Genomic DNA, 26885 nt, shown 5'->3' on the forward strand with positions numbered 1-26885 from the left:
AAATAAATAATAAATAAATATTTAAAAATCCCAGGTTACCTCCATGCATTTTGCCTTTTACTAAAGTACCCCGTTACTAGAATATGCAGCCTCTGATTTCCAGGAAATCTTCAGCTCTGTCATTCCAAGAAGGCTCTTTAGCTCAACTCTGTCAACAGCCCCTGGGAGGTGTGGGATTTCTAAAGATGCCAGTTCCCAGCTCTCAAGGCTGGGGTGACTTACATGCCAATCTGGAAAGCACTCAGATGTCAGGGTGTGTGTGTCAGCTGAGTGGCTGACTAGGAGATTCCAGGAGACAAAAGAGATTGGAGTAATATAATTTGAATAATGATACTGGCAAATAATGTGTGGCTTAGCGAAAGCAATCTTGGAGTTAGATGGATGCAAATGTACTTACTCACTGTGTCACCGTGGCCCAACTACCAAGCATTCTGGTGCCTCCGTTTCTTTCCCTGAAAAAGAGCGGTAAGAATTTCCTCTTGGCCGAGACATACACAGTAAACGAGCTAACGTCTGTATGGTGCTTGGCCCCCGGTTGGTGCTTGATAAATGACTGCTGTATTTGTTTACAATAAATACCATCCTAGAGTATTTTTGGTTATTGTTTTGAAAATTTTGAAAGCATGATACATGTTTAGCAATCCTCGACTTCCTGAATGCTAGGCCGGTGCTCTGCTTGAGCACCTACTGTTTGCAAGCCCCCCAGGGCATATATCCTGCCAAGATATAGATCCTCACCTCAAGGAGCTTACAGGCCGGGCCACGGAACACTTACATCAGTGCAAAGGATGAACACGAGAGTCCAACACAGCAGTAGGAGAAGTTTAAGAATAAAATCCAGGATGAATGATCACACGTATTAAACCAAATGTTACATAACCAAGAAGAAAAAGCAGTGGCGACTCAAAACACTTCAGGCAATTTCAGTTTTCATCCCAATTTGGAACTGATAGAATTCTTCCTTTTTTTTTTTAAGGTGAAAAAAGAGCTATTTGGATTTACTGACATCACGTTCCCTAATGAATGGTCTTTCTGACTCAGAAGTTCTATCAACATGCTGATGTTATATCTCAGGGATGCAAAAGCCCTACACAAAACAAACCTCAGATGTCCTAGAACAACCCTTCTTTTCCAAATTTGATTCTTATTTTCAATTCCAAAAACAACACACGAGGCCTCAGAAGGTACAAACGACCTCATGTTTATGCATGTGACCCTGGAGAAGTGAGGATTTCAGATGTCTTTGATCAATGAATTGGCTGAAGAAAACATCTCCCCAAAGTTACTTACAGAAGAACCAGTTCTCCCTGCCCCCACCTCACCTCAAACCTACAGAAACCTCCATCCTGCATCCATTTACAATGGAGCACTTGACATGACTTTATTGGTATATCTTTCTTATGCATTTGACCAATCAAAATGATAATTTAGACAAACTGGGGATGGCAGAGTGCATTATCCAGCCATATCTCATTATTATGCAAAAAATCAGATATTCACAGCAACTGTCTCATCTATTTATTGTTGGATTACTCATCTGGAAATTTTAATACTTTCTTCAGGGGCAGGGACTGGCAATAAAAAAATAGACCTATATATCAAACCTTTAACTTCCAGCCATCATTGTGTGCCATAATACAGATGGAGTGGCTATCAGCAAGCTTTACTGTGTTGGTTTATTTCCTTCAACAGAGAATGTGGATTTAAATGGGATAAAGCAACAAAGTCGACTTAAGGCTGGAGGGCCCCTTGGAACCTTCCAGTTACTTTGCAAGCAGAGATAACTGGCTTTAGTCTGCCTCCCAAGGAACGAGTGCCTAGGGCTGCCAATAGCTGTCTGCAAGACGAGAAGAGTGGGCATAGAAGGAACGGGAGGTATTCAGGGTGAAGGATGAGGCGACTGCATCTCAGAAAGGCTGTTTCCCATCGTCCCTCACATGGCAGTGTTTCCATGAGTCACATTCCCCTTCTCACAAACATAAATACCAGCACTGGTTTCAATTACTTTACAATCAATAACATATTTACTGTTCATCACAAGCATGTGAGGTATGTACTGGTACTACGCCCCCCCCTTTTTTTTTTTTGGCCACGTGGCTTGCGGGTTCCTACTTCCCCAACCAGGGATCAAACCCAGGGTCCCGGCAGCGAAAGCACCGAGTCCTAAACACTGGACCTCCAGGGAATTACCATTACCCCGTTTTATAGATGGGGAATTGAGGCAGTAAGTGGTTACATAATTTGCCCAGGTAGAAGGCAATGAAAGCAGGATTTATTTTATTTTAATTTTAAAAATTCTTCCTGGAGTTGTGTTAGTTTCTGCTGTACAGCAAAGGGCATCAGTTATACATATAAATGTATCCACTCTTTTTTAGATTCTTTTCCCATATAGGTCATTACAGAGTACCGAGTAGAGTTCCCTGTGCTATACAGTAGGTCCTTATTAGTGATCTGTTTTATATCTAGTAGTGTGTATATGTCAATCCCAATCTCCTAAGAAAGAAGAATGCAAATTCAGGCGGCCTGTCTCCAGAATTTGTGTTCTGCATGTCAGTGGCACAGAAGTGTAGCAGCTCTCTGCTTCTGCTTGTCACAGTTTGCGCCAGCAGAGTAAATTGGTGGGGAACAGAGCATAGCCTGCCTCCCGGAGAATTAGATGACCTATTTGTTTAAAGATCAGATTCTTAGACCCAGAACAACTGATTTAGTAACTTGCATTTTTTTTTTAACAAGTTCCGTAAATAGTTCTTAATCACATCAAAGTTTGAGAACCACCAGAGCAGATTTTCTGGACTAGGAGTCAGAAAATAATCTGGATTTGGGTCCCAATTCCACTGCTGATAAGCTTTATAACTTTGGAGAAATCATCTGAGCTTTTCTGGCCCAGGTTTCCTCATCTGTAACATGAGGACAAAATACATCTGCCCTACATACTGCGCAAAGCTGTTTGGAAGAATGAGATGAGATAAAGCACGTGAAAGAAATCAGCAACTTGAAAAGATTTCCAAATATGAGCTATTATTATTGGTCTCTCATTACTTCATGTGTGCAAGATTTTTCTCCTACCTAAAATTATTGGCTCTTTGAGGTGATAGGTTCTGTACCCATACTTCTTCTCTACCCCACAGTAGCTTGTCCCATGCCAAGCATGCTGTAGCCACCCAAAAAACCCTGGCTTAGCCCAATATATTTTAAAAAACATGTAAGCAAGAGTACAGAATCAACACTATCTACTATTTGAAATTCTAGTGACCATCATTTATACACTGTGCCCCCAGACTCCTTAGGATATCTTTATGTACATGATCACGTTTGATTTTCACGAGTCTTGTGGGAAAGAGGAAAGTTAATGGTGATAGCTGCATTGTACTGGAAAGGATGAAGCTCAGGTGAAATAATTTGCCCAAGGTCACCCAGTTAGTAACCAAATGACAACTTCCACAGTTTCCTGAGACACCACGCAACACATTCAAAGGACTTGTCATTGGAACAGCTCTACCAACATAGATGGAAGGTGCCAAATTTGAGAAAAGGGAGAGCCATTACCCATGAGGAATATTATGAGGAGAAAAGATGTTGGTGGTAAGAGAAGAAGATGTTTTATTTGCATAAGGAGCAGCCTGATTTCCAACAGGTAGAAAACTTTGCCCACTTGGCAGGAACGAGGCACAAAAGGCAGGGAGCTTATGTGAGAAGCTACGAAATACTTCCCTTGCTGACTTATGAATAGAACAGCATCCGTTTCTCCTCCCATTTAAAGAACCAGTACAATTCTGGAAAAAACAAGATTCTACAAAAAGAATTCAAGCCGTCTGCTTTCAAAAATACTGTCACTTTTGCAGTCACACGGTTGCCAGGCTAGGAAAGAGGACATGGGACCATCTCCTGGTTTCAACATCTTCCACTTTTGAAAGGCCTTCTTTTTGGGCTCAGTTAGACTCTGTTCACCAACAAATAGTTTTCCAAAGGCAATTATGAATAAGTTTCATCTGCTGGACTGGCCCAAATGCATTTCACATTCTAATACTCTTAAATTTTCTAGACCTACCATTAAGCAACATTAATTAAGACTTTGTGGTATTGGCATAAAGATAGACAGAGACCAGAAATAGACCCACACATATCTGGTCAATTGATTTTCAAAACAGGTGTCCAGGTAATTCAATGGGTAAAGAATAATCTTTTCCATAAATGAAGCTTGAACAAATGAACATTTAAATGGAAAAAAATCTCAACCTTTATCTTACACCATTCACAAAATTTGACTCAGGCTGGATCATAGACCTAAATATGAAGCCTAAAAATATAAAACTTTTAGAATAAAAAAATAGGAAAAAAATCTTTGTGACCTTGGGTTAGCCAGATTTCTTAAAGGGGACATCATCAAAGAAAAAAATGATACGCTGGAATCAAGGAAAAATGAAAAGATACAAGATATATATCTGATAAAGGACTCGTATCCAACATATGTAAAGAACTTTTACAACTCGATAATAAGAAGACTAAAAATAATAAGCAAAGATTTGAAGAGACACTTCACCAAATAAGAAATATGAATGGTAAATAAGCACTTGAAAAGCTATGTGCTCAAAAAATATTACTCATTGGGAAAATGCAAATTAAAAAACACCTATGAGAATGACTAAAATTTAAAACCCAACAATGCCAGGTGTTGATGAGGCTGCAGGATTACTGGAACTCTCATACATTGTGCACGGAAATACAAAAAGGACAGTCAGTTTGGAAAATAGTTTGGTAATTGCTTATAAAGTTAAACATACCCTTCTCACATGACCCAGCAATTCCACTCCTGGGGATTTACCCAAGAGAAAAAAATACTCTGCATAAAGTCCTATACATGAGTGTTTATAACAGCTTTATTTATAATGGCCCCAAACTGGAAACAATCCAAATGTTCTTCAACTGGTAAATGGATAAACAAACAGGTACATCCATAGAATGCAACACTCCTCAGCAATAAAGAATGAACTACTGACACTTGCAACAACTTGGATGAGTCTCAAAAGCACTATTCTATGTAAAAGAAGCCAGATACAAAGGTTACTGTAGGAGTCTATGTTTACATGAATTCCCATTTATATGAATTTCTGGTAAAAGCAAAAATACAGGAACAGAATTCAGATCAGTGGTTGCCATGTGCTAGGAGTAGGGACAGGAATTGACTTCAAACGGATATGAGGGAACTTTTGGGGGGTGATGCAGCTGTTCTATATCTTGATTATTGTGATGGTGTTTATTCAACTGCATACATTTGTCAAGTCATCAAATTGTACACTTAAAATTAGGGAATTTTTAGGGCTTCCCTGGTGGCGCAGTGGTTGGGAATCCGCCTGCCGATGCAGGGGACGTGGGTTCGTGCCCCGGTCCGGGAGGATCCCGCATGCCGCGGAGCGGCTGGGCCCGCGGGCCGTGGCCGCTGGGCCTGCGCATCCGGAGCCTATGCTCCGCAGCAGGAGAGGCCACGACAGTGAGAGGCCCGCATAACGCAAAAAAAAAAAAAAAAAAAAAAAAAATGGGGAATTTTACTCTATGTAAGTTACACTTAACTGACCCCCCCTTCCCCAAAAGTCCTTCCAATGGCTTCCATTTCCTCAGAGTAAATGACTGTAAGCCAATAGACCCTCCATGCTCTGATCCTCCCCTCCCCTTTGGACCTCATCCCCTTCCACTCTCCCTCTTGCTCTTCTGCTCCAGCTAGAACAGCCTCCTGGCCACGAGCCTTCTATGAACATGCCAGGCATATGCCCTCTCTAAGGTACTGCACTAATTCCTTCTACCTCCTCTAAGTCTGTGGTTAAATGTCACTATCTCAGAGAGACTTAATCTCTCAATGAATGTTATCTGAATGGGCCTCAGTTTTCTCATATATAAATGGGTGAAGCTGAATCAAAAAACCTGAGAGCCTTCTGACCTAACATTATACAGTTCTGACATTCAGCTTTTAGGATGCAAAACTCCCCAGGGATGATAACAGAGTTAAATAATAACTCTGGCCGCTGAGCCTGCGCGTCCGGAGCCTGTGCTCCGCAACGGGAGAGGCCACAACAGTGAGAGGCCCGCGTACCGCAAAAACAAAGATAATAATGAATAAAAATATAAAATAAAATAAAATAAAAAATAACACTTACATAAGAAGGCATTAAATGGCAGCTAAGTGGAACAGAGTTCTGGAGTGTTCTGAGGGGGAGAGGTCACGTCCAGCTGTCAGAATTGAGAGGTTCAATACAGGAAATGACCCCTAAAGATTGGGTAGGATTTCTTTACATGACAGCAATTACCTGGACAACTGGAAATACTGTTCTAGCCTCTCTTTAAAGTAAAATTCTGGGTTCTACTTAGTTTGTACAATTTGAACATACTCCCCTCCTTTGAGGACATTCTAGAAAACTGCCGTACCACCAATGATTCAGAATTTCTCCTGCATACCCATGGTACACTTTCTTCCTCGCAAGCCTGCTGGGGTTATTGGCAATTAATTGGCTAAGGTACACATTCCATCAATGCCATGCCAGACATCAGGAAAATTGACAAGGTCTTTCCCTTGTTGTTGTAATATGTCTGCTGACATATCTTTTGTACTATACTCTGATCTCCTGGGGGGGCAGGGTGTGAGTCTCCCTCAGCATTGGATCCACCAGGATGGAGCATGGTAGGCTCAAAGAATGCATGTTCCTCAGAATTCTGAGCATTCTGCTGGTATTAATGTGCACACCAGGGAAGAACAATTAGCAAGGTCATTAATCATGACTCTTCCTATTTAATTGTAAAAACTAATTGCCTGTTAAGGTAAGGCAAGCCTTATTTCCTTAATCAGAGTGGTTACAACCTGAACATGTTGGGAAAATCTGAGATGCTGATGTGAAAGACAAACTGGATGAAGTTCAAACACAAAGCCGAAATCTCAAGGTCTTCTCATTTATTCTTGTTTACCCATGGTCTTTAATCAAGGTAGGATTTTTACCTAGACAATCTTCACAAGGGAAAGAGAGATTGGGAGTAACATATACACAGGGACAGAATGTTAGGCTGTGGTTTGGATTGCTCTCTTTCTAAACAGACTTTTACTCTTGTTATGGACTGAATGTGTCACACACACACACACACACACACACACACACACACACACACACACACTCATATGTTGAAGCCCTAACCTCCAATGTATCTGAATTTGGAGATGGAGCCAGTGTTTAAGGTTAAATGAGGCCATAAGAGTGGGGACCTGATCTGATAGGATTTGTGGCCTTATAAGAAGAGACACCAGAGAGCCTGCTCTTTCTCTCTCTCCATGCACATGCCCTGAAGAAAGGCCAAGTGAGCACACGGTGAGAAGACGGCTATCTACAGGCCAGGAAGAGAGGTCTCACCAGAAACTGAATTGGCTGGCACCGTGATCATGGACTTCTAGTGTCCAGAACCGTGAAAAATTAAATGGCTGTCGTTTAAGCTACCTGGCCTGTGGCATCTCTCATAGCAGCACAAGCAGCCTAAGGCAGTTCTCTCAGCACTATAGTGCACCTGGTTACAAATAAGCCTAATCCTACACCCTCTGCTCTATGGATTTAGAACTCCTCTGTCCCAAGGTTTTCCAGAAATCTCTCAGTTCCAAACTAACCTGCTCTCTCCTAACATTTTGCCTGCTACATTTCAACTAACACATGAAATTGAGAACTTCTCTTTTTGCTCTGTATTATCCAGTGGTCAATGACTTTCATTTTCCATAGCCAACATTAATTTAGATTTGAAAATTACATTTTCTAGTAAGTTTTGTATGATGGAAAAATTTCAAATAACCTAGTGAAGAGTGTAGGTATTACCTTTGTACATGTGTTTCTAAGGAGAGCTGGATCCAGCAAAAAGCATTCAAAAATCTACATTTCCGGGACTTCTCTGGTGGCGCAGTGGTTAAGAATCTGCCTGCCAATGCAGGGGACACGGGTTCAAGCTCTGGTCCGGGAAGATCCCACATGCCACGGAGCAACTAAGCCCATGCGCCACAACTACTGAGCCTGCACTCTACGGCCTGCGAGCTACAACTACTGAGCCCACATGCCACAACTGCTGAAGCCCACGTGCCTAGAGCCCGCGCTCTGCAACAAAGAGAAGCCAACACAATGAGAAGCCCGCGCACTGCATCGAAGAGTAGCCCCCGCTCACTGCAACTAGAGAAAGCCTGTGTGCAGCAACGAAAACCCAACGCAGCCATAAATAAATAAATATTAAAAAAAAATCTACATTTCCATACATTACTTAATATCCTCAGTCTTTGGAGATATTTACGGGCATTTTTACAGAAGAGTTTTTGGCATTGTATAGAATGAATCCAAATTGCTCAGTTCACTGTACTGAGCATCACATGACTAACTCTCATCTCTGCACCTCATTCAAAATAGCTCAGAAAGTTATGAGGCTAATGTCACTCATCTCTTCAACCCTAGGATGCCCAAGGCATTTTTGTTCTAGATGTTGGCCATGTATCACAATACAAGTTCCATTTTGAACGCCATTGCTCTGAGTTAGGAGCTGTGAATGCTCTCTATAGTCTAGCTCTCTTTAGGCTGGTTTTTCAGTTATTATGACAATGTGCTTTTGCACTGTGTTCCTCTTTTACTTTGAAAGCCAAAGCAATATAGTATGGTGGAAAGATAGGAGTTTTAGAGCTAGATAGAGTTGGATTTTCAACTTTTTGGCTTACCTGTCTTTCTAGGGTCAGCTTTCTTTCAAAATGGAGATACTGATGCCTAGGTTTGCTGTGCTGTTGGCAACGGCGACACTAAGACATGTCTCTGAACATTCTGGGGTACTGCATCCGTCAGAGTTTGTCAGAAAGGCAGAAACACTATAAGAGATAGAGAATAAAGCATTAGTAACACAACTGCAGGAGCAAGTGGAAAAGTCAATGCAAGATGTGGCTGCTATGTCTGGGGGAGGGTATGAACTGGGTTGGCAACTGAGGAAAAAGACTTGACAGTGAAGTGGAGGAGAACAGGACAAACAAGAACCCAGGAAGATGTACTGGAACCTGCATCTATCTCTCTAGGCCTCCATCCTCAATGACGTGGGTGACTTGCAGGAAAAACCTATTAGGTTTTGCCACAGAGCTGTACACATACCTGGTCTAAGACTTGGAAAAGCTGAGACAGGAAATCTAATGGGAACTATAGGAACTGTGGGCCCAGGTACAACCCACATCCTCAATGTGAGCTGACAGATCAGTGCCAACCCATCAAGTTACTGCCGTGCTTGACACCCTGAACCAACCTTCAAAGGCTAAAAGTTGATACTACTTCACTTGTGTCTTTCAAATCTCATGTAGATTTCTTCTGTGGCTAATCCTAACCTGGAACCCTCTAGGGAAAGTAATCCTGGGAGAATTAGTTCAGGTTTAGCTAAGTTTATACAGTATAAAGCCACTATAGTACGGATTTCCACAATTTTTTAAAGAAGTGGAAATGGATTTATTACACGAAGCACTATGGTTAGATCTGTGTATTGCGGGAGGAGAGAAAGAGACAATAAGGAACATAAATATCCTTGGCTCTGCAAGTTTGTAAATAGTATATCCCTTATTCCAAGCAGAGTCTTGGTCACCTTTCTGATGCTCCCAGGATATTGCTAGAAGATCAAACAAAAAAAAAACTTGAACTTGCAGGAACCAATTGATATTCCTTCTGGACAAATGAGCTAAGTAAAGAATCTTTCAGAAAAGTTCCTAAACCAAACCTACTCCTATGTGGATATAGCATGAATTATACTATACAAACTCAGTTTCATGCGATGAAAACTGTGGACTATATAGCAAATTGTCAACAGTGCATTATACTTATTCAATAAATGTTAGGTGAACGAATGGAATAAGGACAAAGGATTAATCCTTCCTTCTAGTGATTAACATATAACCATGTTCAAACTCTGAGTTTGTTAATGAATACAAATCATATTTACTTGGGTTTTTCTGATGGAAAAATGCTCAGTGTAAAATATGCAATGCTCAGTTGTTCCATCACGTGATAATCAGTTATAGAAGATATTGCTGGAAACCACACAGCCTTACTCATGTAGAAAGATGGGCATAAAGACAAGATAATTTACATGTATTTATAAATCTACCAGCATGCAATCTCCACTGGCCTCTCAATATGCTTTATAATGTCACTTTCAAAACTTATAAACACATTTATACTTATTTAATTTTTTTGAAGGAGTAATGCATTCAAAAATTGGTTAAAATAAAAACATGAAGAAATGCCATGCCATCCCCTAGCAGCTTCTCCTTGCTGCCCCTAAATATATAACCACTGTCATTAGTGTTTTGCATATCCCTCCAGACACTCCTACGCATATACAAGTAAATACAAACACGCTCGCCTCACCCCCAACTTGCTTTGCTACACGAATGGGAGAAGAATCTGTACACTGTTATTTTCCAGCTTCCTTTTCTGTTTGTTTGGGGTTTTTTGCTTAATACATCTTAGAGTTCTTTCCGTTATCAGCACATAAAGAATTTCCCCATCCTTTCATTCAGCTGCTGACTACTCCGTTGTATGTACGTACAGTAATTTACACTTTCAAATTTTATCTTCTACTTTCCATTGTCTCGGAGCTTGATTTTGGCTTCTCCCTCCACACCTCCTGGAAGTAACTGCCATTCAGCAACTGGCGATTCTTCAAAGAGAAGCAACACAAATGACGTCAACTTCGGGATTTGCGCAGTTCTGGTATCTTCTCCATTGCACAGAGCCAACAGACACATGTGCTCCCGTCAGCAAGCTGCCTCCTTTCCCCTCAGCCGAGCTCTGGATGTCAGGGAACATGACCGACGAGCCATACTTCACCCACAGAATGTGAGCTTTAAGCCTGTATGACACGGTGCCCAGCTGTGAACAGGCCAGCCAGCTCCCCGATTCGTCCATTCTCCCAGGCGCCTGGAGCTGGGCCCACCTCGAGGAGCTCCTCCTCCAAGGTAAAGCTCCCTCTGTGGTCATAATGCAGTCCTGAATCCATATGCTTGGTTTAGTTCTTCCTAATTACATCCATGGATGTTGAAAAACACTCAGACCAAGAAAGAGACCAAAGGGACTGTGGGCACTTGGAGCTGCCGAACAGGCAGGTTTTTATACCCTGGCCACTGGGGAGACGCATAAAGGCCAGATGGTATGTCGCAACATATATTCCCTACGAGGCATGTGGAAAGCCTGGGGCAGAAAATGCCACCTGGGAAGTCGTGAGAAACACAAAGGGATCAAAGCATGAGTCCTGGAGTTACTCCAGGGGAGTGGGTGGCCCCAGGTGGCTGCCTCCTGGTCACCTCTACAGCCTTCCTGGGGGCAATGGCCTTTCCTCTAGAGCCGATACTCTTGCTGTCTGGATACACCCTCTTCGGGAAAGCAAGCATGCACTTACCCTCTGCGGTGGACAAATTGTTTCTAAGGAATCTGTGGGTCAAAAAAGACTGACACTTTCCTTTCAGCTTTTACATAAGTCAACAAAAGTAGCATTTGGGTGATTAAGAATTCATCTCAGGGGCTTCCCTGGTGGCGGAGTGGTTAAGAATCCGCCTGCCAATGCAGGGGACACAGGTTCGAGCCCTGCTCCGGGAAGATCCCACATGCCGCGGAGCAACTAAGCCCGTGCACCACAATTACTGAGCCTGTGCTCTAGAGCCCGTGAGCCACAACTACTGAGCCCACAACTACTGAAGCCCATGCGCTTAGGGCCTGTGCTCTGCAATGAGAAGCCACCGCAATGAGAAGCCCATGCACTGCAACAAAGAGTAGCCCCCGCTCGCCGCAACTAGAGAAAAGCCCTCGCGCAGCAATGGAGACCCAACGCAGCCAAAAATAAATAAATAAATAAAAAATTTTTTAAAAGATTTTAAAAAAAAGAAGATACCGAGGCCCCTCTTTAAAAACAAAAAAGAATTCATCTCAGGGCTTTTGAATGGGTCATCTAGACAGCAATTTGGTTTCTAAACTGAAATGAATACATGTGTGTATGTATTTTGCAGCTTCACATGCCCATGTGATTATACTGTTATGGTAACTTACTTTTTTATATTCTACCAGCTTTGGAAGACTCTTACATTCATTTTGCAAACTTGGCAATAAAATCCTCTTGCTTGGAGGTCCGAGATGCACTTACCTTACTCATACTAATTATAATAATAGCTAACACTTATTGATTACTTTGCTGAGTACTTTCCACATATCATCTCATTTAATCACCATCAACAACCCTGCGATGTAGGTCCTATTATTATCCAAGTTTTACAGATGAGGAAACTGAGAGTTAGATAAACTAAGTGACTTGTCCAAGGTCACACAGCACACCCAAAGGAGAACTGGGCTGTCTGATTCCAGGGCCACCATGGTCATCACAAAAAATCACTCTGGAGCCTTGTTTCTGTCATAGACTGTTTACCCAGTTGTGGGGCTTCCTAAATTTGCTGGGAGGGTCAGGGGGAGAAAAATCTCCCTTTGGGTTTAGCTATCGAGAATTATAGAACTCCATGCCTTTAAATTACATTCTACCCATTCATATCAGCCATCCTCTCTTTCTTCTACCTTTTTGGGCTAAAATGGAAAACAGGAGTTAAGCGTTTCAGAATAACTCCCCTTTCAAAAGTATATTTGTACATAGTTAGGGGTCTTCAGGCTCTCTATGAAGCTCTCCCAGCTCCACTGGGAAAAGTCCTGGTTTCTTGCTCTGAATTTGGCTATCTACCTAGACAAGCACATTCCAGTGCATTACAGTGGTGTGTCTGCAACTCTCGTTTCCCTGTGAGCTACTGGAGAGCAGGATCACTGTTAACAGTCATCCTTGTATCCCTGACATCTGGCACATAGCTGTGGCTCAGTAAAAACCTGAAAGGTATTGATCCTACCAGCCTCAGGGTAGTGATGAGATAAATCTGCTAGCCTCTCCCCCTGCCACTGCACATGCAAATGAAGCTCCCTAAGAGGCCAAGAGAGCCCCGCCAAATTCTACTAAATCCCTCTTCTTAGGGTTTGTTTGTTCTGGTTGGAATGCAGGATTCCTTCGTGGGGCTTAGAACAGCTGGGTCCATACCAGTGCTCCTTAATGGGCTCAGAATTAGGGAATGTGGTGCCCCAAATAACTCCAATGGTAGAATATAAAATTTGAGACAATTATGGTCTTCACTTTCCCTACCTTTCCTCTATCATCGGTATAAAGTGGGTCAAGAAAGAGTGGGAGGGCTTCCCTGGTGGTGCAGTGGTTGAGAGTCCGCCTGCCGATGCAGGGGACACGGGTTCATGCCCCTGTCCCGGAAGATCCCACATGCCGCGGAGCGGCTGGGCCCATGAGCCATGGCCGCTGGGCCTGCGCATCCGGAGCCTGTGCTCCGCAGCGGGAGAGGACACAACAGTGAGAGGCCCGCGTACCGCAAAAAAAAAAAAAAAAAAAAGAGTGAGAATTCCACTTCTAAATGTAATGATATGATAGTAAGAGCTAGGCTTTGCTGATAAAAATACCCTATAATCCTGATTTTTTTCATCAAAATAAAGATTGGTTGTATCCCACAGGTCAGTTGCTTTTGTAGAAACTTTAGGTTTAAATTAGGGCCTGGTGAAAAATTTACAGGGACCTTTGGAGAAATTCTGCAGTCAGAATTTCAGGAATATCCAATTGTTTTCCAGAGTGAGCAACTCTTCTTTGGGATCATTTCCAAAGTGTCACTCTCAATCATCTTGTTGTCAGAAATGGGAATGATTTAAACACTGCTTACATATGTCATGTCAAAAGGGAAGTCTTGCAGGAGCTTATCTATTCAAAGAATTTCTAAGAGAGGACAATCTTAGGGTGGACAGAATCATCTTAAGCTATCATCCCCTTCCCATTACTGAACAGCTGATATACTCAGCCTGAAAAACTCTCACACTCATGCTTCAAGACCCAACTGAAATGCCACCTCCCTTGAGGAGCCTTCCCTGACTCCATCAGACTGATTTGGATGATCTCTCCTTTGTGTTTCCAGAATAGTCTGCATGTTCACCTATGACAACACTTACCACATTGCATTGTGATATGTTTGTCTCTCCAAGTAGACTATGAACTCTCTAGATATTTTTATTGTTTTTCATTTTTTGAGTTAAAAGGTATCACATGCTCATGACAGAAGAAGAAGAAAAAGAAAAAGAAGCAACAGCAGCAGCAGGAGGAACAGGAGTAAAAAATATAGAATAATAATAAGTAGAACTACCATATGACCCAGCAATCCCACTACTGGGCATATACCCAGAGAAAACCATAATTCAAAAAGACACATGCACCCCAATGTTCACTGCAGTGCTATTTACAATAGCCAAGACATGGAAGCAACCTAAGTGTCCATCAACAGATGAATGGATAAAGAAGACGTGGCACATATATACAATGGAATATTACTCAGCCATAAAAAGAAACGAAACTGAGTTATTTGTAGTGAGGTGGAAGGACCTAGAGACTGTCATACAGAGTGAAGTAAGTCAGAAAGACAAAAACAAATACCGTATGCTAACACATACATATGGAATCTAAGGAAAAAAAAATGGTCACGCAGAACCTAGGGGCAAGACGGGAATAAAGACACAGACCTACTAGAGAATGGAGCTGACGATAAGGGGAGGGGGAAGGGTAAGCTGGGACGAAGTGAGAGAGTGGCATGGACATATATACACTACCAAACGTAAAATAGATAGCTAGTGGGAAGCAGCTGCATAGCACGGGGAGATCAGCTCGGTGGTTTGTGACCACCTAGAGGGGTGGGATAGGGAGGGTGGGAGGGAGGGAGACACCAGAGGGAAGAGATATGGGAACATATGTATATGTATAACTGATTCACTTTGTTATAAAGCAGAAACTAACACACCATTGTAAGGCAATTATACTCCAATAAAGATGTAAAAAAAAAAAAAAATAAGTGGTTTCCCTTACAACTTAGATCCCCAGTACATCCCAGACGCAAACTCTCACAACAGTTTTTTAATGTATCTTCCCGATTTTATCTATGTAAGTATAAACATCTATATGCAAATGTTCCTTTTCTTTTTTAAAAAGCACAAATAAAGCATTTCTCAACCTCCATGATATTCTGGCACCAGGCAGAGTGCTAGGAATACAGCAGATGCTCAATATGCATTGACTGATCAGGGATTAGCAAGGTTCCTGGTATTTATTTATTTATTTATATTTATTTTTTAACATCTTTATTGGAGTATAATTGCTTTACAATGGTGTGTTAGTTTCTGCTTTATAACAAAGTGAATCAGTTATACATATACCTATGTTCCCATATCTCTTCCCTGTTGCGTCTCCCTCCCTCCCACCCTCCCTTTCCCACCCCTATAGGTGGTCACAAAGCACCGAGCTGATCTCCCTGTGCTATGTGGCTGCTTGGTTCCTGGTATTTAGAGTTCTTCAGCTGTTTGAGTCTCTCCCTTCTTCCCTCTGTCACTTTTCCCCCTCTCAGATATTAGGGAAGTAAAACTCAGAACAGTCAATTTTACTACCTAGAAGCAGGAGCTCAGTAAAAAGACAAGAGAAGATTAATATTCACAGCTAAAATGTACATGGGTTTCAATTTCCTCTACTGCTTCACCCACTAATGCTTGCAGATAATAGAGAATTAATTGCATCTTTGAAAACTAGACTCATAATATAGATCATTTACTGTACAATCTGTAATATAAAGATCACAAGGTAAAGAGTGCCCCTGGCTTTAATAGCACATATTAGTAAGGACTTTTTTTTTAAATTTATTTATTTTATTTATTTATTGTTGGCTGCATTGGGTCTTCGTTGCTGCGCACGGGCTTTCTCTAGTTGCAGTGTGTGGGCTGCTCATTGTGATGGCTTCTCTTGCTGTGGAGCACAGGCTCTAGGCGCACAGGCTTCAGTAGTTGTGGCACATGGGCTCAGTAGTTGTGGCTCGCAGGCTCTAGAGCGCAGGCTCAGTAGTTGTGGCACACGGGTTTAGTTGCTCTGCGGCACGTGGGATCTTCCTGGACCAGGGCTCGAACCCATGTCCCCTTCATTGGCAGGTGGATTCTTAACCACTGAGCCACCAGGGAAGCCCTAGGACATTCTTAATATGACTTCTATTATTTATATTTTAAGGACTGCAGTGCTATGCTGACTGATTCTGTTATTTCAATTTTTTGCTTTGTTTTGCCTTTTTTTGTTCCACTTTAGTATCCCCAGCAGAATCACAACTTTTCAGAGGCATCTAATTTCTTAACCTCAAAGCAAAAGAGAAACATTTTTCAAATCTTCCTCCAGGGGTGGGGGTGGGTTCTTGAATGGATGTACTTAGATGAATTAAACTCAGGTCTCCGGCTGGATGTGTGAGCTGCCCAGACAAAGATGAAGGTTAACGCAGTTTAAAGATGAAATATAGACCATCTTGCACAAAACCACTGTGTTGCAGTTTAATTAAAAGAATTCATTAAAGCGGCGCCCCATCCAGAGTAATTAGTATGCGTAATTTATGCGTTGCCTAATACACAAGGGCAGTAGCCTGAATAATAAACTCAAGTTAACCTTAAGTGGAAGAGATTGAACGGTCAGATGTTTATTTAGCTCAGGTTTGCTCACGAGTTAAGGTTAAAGAGGTGAAATTCAGTTACAGTTAATTAATTAATTTCTCAGATTTTCTTCATGAAAATCCTGCCTACTCAATTGGGTAAAAGTTTTGTCAAAGGCAGATAGCACTATTTTTATTCATCAGCTATTTTCTGACATGTCCTCTAGGAAGTTAGCCATATGAGAGAACAAATTTAAGGCAACCGCTAACAGAGAGAAAAAAGACCAAAAAAAAAAAAAAAAAAAGTGTGAGCTAATCTGGGGTCTGCGCCTATAAAAGATAAAACCAGGTCACATTTAAAGAGGGTGTCACTAATATTATCAAAATGTTGGGCCTGATTAAGACAAGAGTGTCCAGTTTTTTCTAATAATGGGCCATGTGTTTAGGAAATCATATATGTATTTGAGCTTTGTGGATTTCTATTGACAGAGTGGTAAGATTCCAGGCCTGGTGTGTACATAACAGGTCACAAATATGAACCAGTGCTTAGGCAAGTTCTGTTTATTCCTTTCACTAGAAATACTTCATCATGTCCCAATTCTGTGATGTAATTTTTGTGGAATTAAACTTGAAGAGTTCAAAATTATGCAATTAATTGTATTCAGCTTCAATTACAATGACTTATCAATCAAGTCCTTTGGCAAGACACCTGGCACCCCACCAGTGATTGTGATGGGAAGTGATCAGGCCTGAGGAATCTATTGGTTCATGTGAGCAAGCTAATTAGGTGAATTGTTATTGATTGATTGCTTTATTGGTGGCTGCATGTAGGTAGGAGTTCTGAGGTTTAGGAGCCGGGATAAGTGAGGAAAGATCTAAATTAATTTGATTTTTGGACTGGAAAGACCAAGGACTGTAATAAAATCAACAAAATGTATCAATCATCTGATACTTACTGAGCACCAATTATGTGTAAGGCACTGGGCCAGTCTCTGGGCTTCCATATTGAATCTGAGCATGAGACAGAGGTGTCCTCTCCCCAACTCCCAGCCCTGACCCCCCAGGACTAATGGTCTAGATGGATGTAAGACAGAAGCATAAGTGAATATGAGCGTCCACAACAAGCCACACACAACAGTTGGTTTTCGAATTACATGAGGACCAAGTAGCAGACTTCCGTTATTTAAGAGCATTTCTCCCTTTGCAGAACTGCCTTTCCTCCATTCCATACTGTTCCAGTGGGCTGCCAACCACGTCTTCCCACCTGCCCACATAGGGGGCACATGGCCCAAACTAGGTCAATCAGATTTTCTCTTCTGTAAATTCGGATTCTGAATGGAGAGAAAAACACGAGGAAGAAAGAGAGGTGGCACTGAGTCATCCAATGACGCTGCCCAGGGGCTGCCATGGTTCCTTCCCAGAAAGTGATTTATCATCGCTTCCATTTTGTGACCTTACCAGGTTCATGGCAAAATCCTACTTGCTCTCTGTCAGCCAGAGTTAGTTTCTGAGGCATGAAAGCAAAGACAAAGAACATTCCTGAGGTTCAGAGACAGAAGAGCTTATTTCTAGCTGGAGAGGTATTGAGGAATACTACAGAGAGACAGTGTAATGCACAGGATTCTGGTCTGGCTTGCCAAACTAAGAACTGCATATACAATATATGCAATCCTGCAGGATACACAACAAATATCCCCATTTAATAGATAGGGAAACTGAGGCTCAGGAAGGTTCTATAACTTACCCAAAGCCACACTGCTAGCAAGTGGCTAAGCTGAGACTCGAACCTAGGACTTCCTGACCCCAAAGACTGTTCCTTCTTGCACACCAAGTAGTTCTCCAGTTTGTGGCCTTGGGCAAATCACTTTAGCCTCTATGTACTCTGGGTTCCTCAGTAGTAAAGCTGGGATGATAATAGCTGCCCTGTGTCCCCTGCAGGGCTGTTGTGAGGATCAAAGGGGAGAATGTCTGTGAAAGCACTTTGAAGCCTGTCACACTATCCAAATACTTGTTAAGGCTTCCTATTGTTAGAAGGAACCCCCAACTACGATGGGCCAGATATTGAGAGGTGACAAGGAAGAGGCTGGTAGAGGGTGTGATCACAGGAACGGGCCTCTGGGGGAGAATGGGGAAGTCCTGGGAGACAAAGAGTCCCAGGGGAGCTTGGGGTCAGCAGGTGCAGGGCAGCAGAGTATGATCTGCCAATCCAGAACTCTCAAGACTGAGGCCTGGGGAGCTCGAAGTTTGAAATGGATGGTTTGAACATCAATTAAAAGAGGCGATACTCGGAGATAGTGAGTAAAGGAAAAGTCTTATCTTCAAGAGGTCAAGCCATTTTCACATGCATCAGCTCATCAGATCTTCACTGCACCCCTAGGAGCTCTGTGTCATCCCTGTTTCACAGCTGCGACTCTGAAGCTCAGCAGGGTTAAGAAACCTAACGTCAGAGTAGAGAGGACAGAAACAGATTTTAAACCCTAGCCTTACTGAGCTTTACGTACCATCTTTAGCTTCCTCTGATTCTCCCACCCACCTCCTCCCTTCTTTCTCTCCTCACCCACAACTCATTAGCTGGAAAGAAAATGCAGAGGTCCTAGTCTCACTGAATGAATATGATGTGTGACCTTCAAATAATCGCTTAACCTCTCTGAATTTTAGATTCCCTTATTTGTACAATGACCTGGTTGAACTCTAAAATACTCTGTAAGAGACCAGAGATAAACCCACGCACATATAGTCACCTAATTTTTGATAAAGTAGGCAAGAATATACAATGGAGAAAAGGCAGCCTCTTCAAAAAGTGGTACTAGAAAAACTGGACAATGTAAAAGAATGAAACTAGAACACTCCCTAACACCATACACAAAAATAAACTCAAAATGGGTTAAAGACCTAAATGTAAGGCCAGACACTATACAACTCTTAGAGGAAAACATAGGAAGAACACTCTATGACATAAATCACAGCAAGATCCTTTTGACCCACCTCCCAGAAAAATGGAAATAAAAACAAAAATAAACAAATGGGACCTAATGAAACTTAAAAGCTTTTGCACAGCAAAGGAAACCATAAACAAGACCAAAAGACAACCCTCAGAATGGGAGAAAATATTTGCAAATGAAGCAACTGACAAAGGATTTACCTCCAAAATTTACAAGCAGCTCATGCATCTCAATATCAAAAAAACAAACAACCCAATCCAAAAATGGGCAGAAGACCTAAATAGACATTTCTCCCAAGAAGATATACAGATTGCCAACAAACACATGAAAAATGCTCAACATCATTAATCATTAGAGAAATGCAAATCAAAACTATAATGAGATATCATCTCACATCAGTCAGAACGGCCATCACCAAAAAATCTAGAAACAATAAATGCTGGAGAGGGCGTGGAGAAAAGGGAACCCTCTTGCACTGTTGGTGGGAATGTAAATTGATACAGCCACTATGGAGAACAGTATGGAGGTTCCTTAAAAAACTAAAAACAGAACTACCATACAACTCAGCAATCCCACTACTGGGCAAATACCCTGAGAAAACCATAATTCAAAAAGAGTCATGTACCACAATGTTCATTGCAGCTCTATTTACAATAGCTTGGAGATGGAAACAACCTAAGTGCCCATCATCGGATGAATGGATAAAGAAGATGTGGCACATACATACAATGGAATATTACTCACCCATAAAAAGAAACGAAATTGAGTTATTTGTAGTGAGGTGGATGGACCTAGAGACTGTCATACAGAGTGAAGTAAGTCAGAAAGACAAGAACAAATACCGTATGCTAACACATATATATGGAATTAAAAAAAAAATGGTCATGAAGAACCTAGGGGCAGGACAGGAATAAAGACACAGATGTAGAGAATGGACTTGAGGACACGGGGAGGGGGAAGGGTAAGCTGGGACGAAGTGAGAGAGAGGCATGGACATATATACACTACCAAACATAAAACTGATAGCTAGTGGGAAGCAGCCGCATAGCACAGGGCGATCAGCTCGGTGGTTTGTGACCACCTATAGGGGTGGGATAGGGAGGGTGGGAGGGAGACGCAAGAGGGAAGAGATATGGGGATATATGTATACGTATAGCTGATTCACTTTGTTATACGGCAGAAACTAACACACCATTGTAAAGCAATTATACTCCAATAAAGATGTTAAAAATAAAATACTCTGTAAGCATTATCTTACCTGAGGCTGTGTTGAAGACAAACCCTTTCGTTTGCATAAATCTCTACCCTTGAAGACCCAGCCCCCGCCACCTCGCCCATGCCCCCCACCCGCCTCCTGAAACACAGGTGGTAGAGTTCTGGGGGGCTGACTGAACCACTCAGACACAGGAAACTTCATTTCTTGTAGCTTTTGCAATAGTCTGAAAATAAGCCGTAAGTACGATACATTGTAAGATCACAGTTTGCTCATCAGATCAGTACCTTAGTACAGGGATCACCAACTGGGCTTCCCTAGAAGGAACAGGAAAGTTCCCTTTTCAGTCTGATGGTCTTCATCTAGGAGGAGGCTGCCCTTCAAGTTTCACCATGTGACCCTTTGCCCAGGTGCCCACTTTTACTGAGACGCTGGACCACAGTAGCCCCAAGAATAACAACGGACAAACAGGAATGAACATAATTACCCAGAAGTGGAGGTAATTACCTCACATCCAAGAGCCAGAGCTCCAAGTAAGCAATTGTCTGCATGACCGCCCTTGGCAAAATTACTGCCGGGAAAGATACCTTGTCCCCATTCTAAAATCACAAAAAAAGCACTGTCGCTTTGAGAGCTTCATGTTAAGCAAGCCCACAAAGTTTAAACTGGAGAAGACAATCTCACTGAAAGTGTTGTTTTTTGTTGGTGTTTTGTAATTTTCTGTTCCTTTCGCATAAGCTCGTAAACTCCATGCATGCAGGGGCGCTGGCTTTTGTTCACTAGAAGAGTGCCTGGCCCATAGGTGACAAATATTCTTGAATAAATTCATTCATACACACTTGCTAAAACAATTAGAGGCCTGCAAACTTTACAGGGAGGTGGGGAGATAAGGGAAGCATCCTGATCTCTCGCTCAGTGGTATATACCATTACAACCAGCAAGCACATCATCACGGCACACACAAGGGCTTTGGGTTTAGACTAACAGCTGTCCTTCCAGCCCCTTCTCGAACTGTCCCACCTTGCACAAATGACTGCATCTCAGTGAGCTTGTCTCCTTATGTAAAATGTAGATAACACATGGGACTGTTTTGAGATCTTTGAAAGTGCCTAACAAAATGTCTGGTTCCCTAATAATAGGTTCTCATTCCCTTGCTGTCCCTGGCTGTGCTGTCCAAGAAGGCAGCCCTTAGACATCTGTGGTTACTGAGCACTTGAAATGCAGTTACTGCGATGATGAAATCAAAGTTTTAATTAAATTTAACTTTAAGTAATTTAGATTTAAATGTAAAAACTGAAGCAGTGTAAAATTTTTCTGGTAAATACCACTTTAGCATAATGGTAGGAATACACTTTAATTATTGCATCACATACGATACAGTATTATTATGTTGTGTGCGTATCAGGCACCAGCATCATTTCTAACGGTACACATAAACACTGTCACTGATCCAGCCAGTGGACATACTGATTGATTCAAGTGATTTTTTTGGTCTATGCAATAATGTAACATTATAATGTGTTTGTCTGAATACAAAATATAAAATGCAGACACCTCAAATTATCGTGACAACTATATAAATCATAATTGGTTATGAAATTGGAATTTTAATTATAATATAATTAAATTGTTTATAGTTAAAAAAAAGTAAGTATGGACAAATTTTAAAACTGAAAATGGAACTTCTGTTGCAAAATAAATGAGTCACCGGTATGAAATGTTGAGTGTGGGGAATATAGTCAAACCACATAATATCTTTCTGTGGTGACACATACTGTAACTAGACCCATCACGGTGATGAATTTGAAATGAAGAGAAATATTGAATCACTATGTTGTATAAGAGAAACTAACGTAATGTTGTAAGTCAATTATACTTCAAAAACAAACTCATAGGGACTTCCCTGGTGGCGCAGTGGTTGGGAGTCCGCCTGCCAATGCAGGGGACACGGGTTCGAGCCCTGGTCCGGGAGGATCCCATATGCCGCGGAGCGACTGGGCCCACGTGCCACAACTACCGGCGCAGGGGCGCCCGGAACCCGTGCTCCGCAACAGGAGAAGCCACTCCAGTGAGAGGCCCACGCGCCGCAGCAAAGAGTGACCCCCGCTCGCTGCAACTGGAGAAGGCCCGTGCACATCAACGGGGACCCAATGCAGCCACAAATAAATAAATAAAATAAATAAATTAAAAAAAAAACTCATAAAAAGATCAGATTTGTGGTTACCAGAGGTGGGGGTAGGGAGTGAGGGAAGGGAGAAGTGGATGAAGGCAGTCAAAAGGTGCAAACTTCCAGTTACAAGGTAAATAAGTACTAGGGATGTAATGTACAACATGACAAATATAATTAACACTGCTGTATGTTACACATGAAAGTTAGGAGAATAAATCCTAAGAGTTCTCGTCACAAGAAAAAAATTTTTTTTCCATTTCTTTAATGTTGTGTCTATATGAGATGATGGATGTTCACTAAACTTATTGTGATAATCACTTCGCAACATATATAAATCAAATCATTAACTGTACACTTTCAACTTATACAGTGCGGTTTATCAACTATATCTCAATAAAACTGGAAGAAAAAATAAATAAAATGGAAAATGAAGGCACACTCCTGATATCGAATTGAGTGGAGGTGCAGAAGTTAGTACTATGCCTAGAACATGAAGAATAGAAGAGACTGGAAGAAGGTATGCTCCAAATTTCAAATGTGGCAACTGCAGTTGGCTGCTACAGGGAAAACAAAAAAATATGCTCTGTAAAAAAGATTTTAAGAGACTTCCCTGGTGGCGCAATGGATAAGACTCCATGCTCCCAATGCAGGGGGTCTGGGTTTGACCCCTGGCCAGGGAACTAGATCCCACATGCATGCCGCAACTAAGAGTTCGCATGCCACAACTAAGGAGCCCGCATGCCGCAACTAAGACCCAGTGCAACCAATTAAATAAACATTTAAAAAAGATAATAAAGTGGACAATACTAAGAGCCATTTAAAGCAAACACACGAAATATTTGGTGTTTCCTCTCAACAGCTAAAAAAAGAACTGAAGAAGTAAGTTATATGAAATCAATTAAATGTCCAACCAAAATTTCTCAAATAATTTTTAACAAGAGCTGAGCTTGTAATTTTGGCCAACTCAAAAATGGCTTGAACTCTTCTACAGAAAAGGAAAATCACGTTTAGACAGAGTAATGGTAAAAGAAGTTATTTCAGTTATGGCAGTTTTTAGAAAATTGTGAAGCAAAGACCAAAAGTTATTTTACAAAAAGTGAGAAATTTCAACTAAGCCACCGAACAAGTGCCTATAGAATGTAAGACCTTCTAACAATGTCAAAGATCAATTGATTCAAAATATGAAAAATTGCATGTACTTTTTTTTTAAGCTTTAGATAAGTTATATAATGTAAGAGACACTACCCAGTTAATACTTTTGGGTCTCGACAAACTTTCAAATTTACTTAAAATGTTATCTATTCATGACCTAAAAAAATCAGACTCAATGTCAAGGTAGTTTTGGATGTTTTACAAATGTCAAAGAAGAGTTTCAGATACATAAGAAAAAATTAGTTTCTATCAAGACAGATGGGGGTGGGAGAGGGAAGGACTGGGAGTTTGGGATTAGCAGATGCAAATTATTATATATAGGATGGATAGACAACAAAGACCTACTGTATAGCACAGGGAAGTATATTCAATGTCCTGTGATAAACCATAATGGAAAAGAATATGAAAAAGAATATATATATATGTATAACTGACTCACTTTGCTGTACAGTGGAAGTTAAACACAACATTGTAAATCAACTATACTTCAATAAAATTTTTAAAAATTATATTACAAACATATAGTAATCAAAACTTTATTGTACCGGTGTTAAAAAAAGACACAAAGACCAGTGGAACAGAACAGAGAGCCCAGAATCAACCTAAGCAAAAAAAAAAAAAGACAGATGATGGCCCAGCTATGAGGTCAAAATTTTGGGTTTATCAGAATTTTAAAACAAGGGACTAATGCTTCCCTTTTGCTTCATTACAATGAGAAGACAATGAAATAGACAATGAATTAAATAATTGTGTACTCTTTCCCAACACTCATTACTTGAGTTGTGGATGAATTTTACAAAGGTATACAGTACTGGTAACTTGAGTTCAGTATTTCTTTTGAAATAAAAGAAATGCTTCTCACAGTCAATAATTAAAGGAAAAAAATGGCAGTGTGATTAGTGCTTTCTCAACTAAAACTAAGAAAAACGTGATCATCACTTTGTTAATATTGATACATTTAGAATTGCTTTTCAATTTATGCAATACTCCTTTGAATTCAATGTTAATAATACTGAGTTGATATTAGAGATAGTGAATTTACATAACTTGAACACATGTAGTTTTTTAAAAAAAAATAAATTTATTTATTTTATTATTTTTGGCTGTGTTGGGTTTTTGTTGCTGCACACAGGCTTTCTCTAGTTGCGGCGAGTGGGGGCTACTCTTCCTTGCAGTGCACGGGCTTCTCATTGCGCTGGTTTCTCTTGTTGTGGAGCACTGGCTCTAGGCGCGCAGGCTTCAGTAGTTGCGGCACGTGGGCTCGGTAGTTGTAGCTCACGGACTCTAGAGTGCAGGCTCAGTAGTTGTGGCGCACAGGCTTAGTTGCGCCTCGGCATGTGGGATCTTCCCAGACCAGGGCTCGAACCCATGTCCCCTGCATTGGCAGGCGGATTCTTACATGCCACCAGGGAAGCCCCAAACAGATGTAGTTTTAAAATTGATAAGGTTTTGCTTCAAAGTTGAATCAATTCTTTGAAGCAAAAAGATGAACCAGTTTTATAAATACAAATGTGAACATTAAAGGGAAATAATTTTTTGGTACTCACTTCAGTTACTGGAAAATTGAATTGTTCTCTCCTGGCATTTTCTTACCTGCTACACTAGATCTGCTCCACACTTTCTTCCTAGGGTCTCATTTCATCAAACTATTGAAAATGCCTTTCATCTCTCTCTTCCTGGATCCTGTGTCTTTATGCCCTTATTTTTGTGGAACACATTATCCAATGGCCTCCTGGGAAAGGATGCATGGGACATGATTTTTCTGAGCCCCTGAAGGTCTGAAAATGTCCTCGGTTTACCCAACTTTATTGATAGTTTGGTTAGGTATAGAAATCTAGGTGGGAAAATACACTCTTTCAAAAATTTGAAGATATTGTACCACTGTCTTCCAGCTTCTGGTGGTGCTGTGAAATCTGACTCTTGATATGTGACTTTCCTTTCTCTTTCTCTCTGAAAGCTTGTAAGATTTTTTTCTTTATCCTCAATATTCTGAAATTTGGCAATGATATGCCATATTTCTGCCATTCTTTCCTAGAATTCCTATTATTCAAATGTAGGATCTAACGGGGGAGTCTCATAATTTTCTTGCATTTTCTCTCATTTACTTCATCTGCATTTTTCTGTGAGGTTTTTTGTTGTTCCTTTATTTTTAAAGAAATTTTCTCAACTTTATTTTCCAACTTTCTATTGAGTTTTCATTTATATACCATACTTTTAATTTCCAAGAGGCGTTTCTTGTTCTCTAATCATTTTTTAAAAATAACACCCTCTTCTTATTTCATGAACCCTATTCTACCTCAGAGGATATTAATAATAGGTCTTTGGGGTTTTTTTAAGTTTTCATCTTTCTGGATAATCTCTATGTCTTCCCAATTGTTCTGTTATTTTGGTTTATAAGCTTTCTCAGATGTTTACTAGTCCTTAACTGTTTCTTCATATTTAATAATGGGATATTTCTTAAAAACTGGAAAATCTGTGCAAATAGGTGAGACTTGCTGACTGTGGTTTTTATCAGAATACCATAAATGGTATTCTGCCCGGGCCATCTCTTTGGGAAAACCTTGATGCCAATATCTTTAGGACTGGTCTCTTAGGCTAGTTGGAGTCATTAGAGATCTTCTAATCCCTTGTCTAAAGAATCTAAAGCTGGCTGTCAGCATTCTAGGAAGAGAATGAGTAAAAAGGGTTGAAGAGGTTTCAAAATTCACCTCATAAATTTTCACTAAATGTCTACCTTCAATTGTGCCCAACTTCCCATAGTCCACAGTCTTCTTGCTACAGAGAACAAACCTCAAAACTTCTGCTGGGAGAGCAGGGGGCTGTCACTGTAGTGCATGGAGTTGGTGAGGAGATCTAAGGCTTAAC

The 26885-nt window shown here is 41.0% G+C and overlaps 1 long non-coding RNA gene across 1 annotated transcript in view; it reads right to left on the minus strand.

Annotated features, from left to right (window-relative positions):
- Nucleotides 1-397: 397 nt before the first annotated feature.
- Nucleotides 398-26885, minus strand: part of LOC109552146 (uncharacterized) — a 289767-nt gene continuing 263279 nt past the window's right edge. Inside the window, exons 4-5 of the long non-coding RNA XR_012330157.1 lie at nt 8717-8860; nt 398-452 (exon numbers count right to left, since the gene is read on the minus strand). This is a non-coding gene — a long non-coding RNA (uncharacterized lncRNA). The remainder of the gene's footprint in view (nt 453-8716; nt 8861-26885) is intronic.

The sequence above is a fragment of the Tursiops truncatus genome, chromosome 2 (genome assembly GCF_011762595.2).
Source record: "Tursiops truncatus isolate mTurTru1 chromosome 2, mTurTru1.mat.Y, whole genome shotgun sequence".
Classification (NCBI taxonomy): Eukaryota; Metazoa; Chordata; class Mammalia; order Artiodactyla; family Delphinidae; genus Tursiops; species Tursiops truncatus.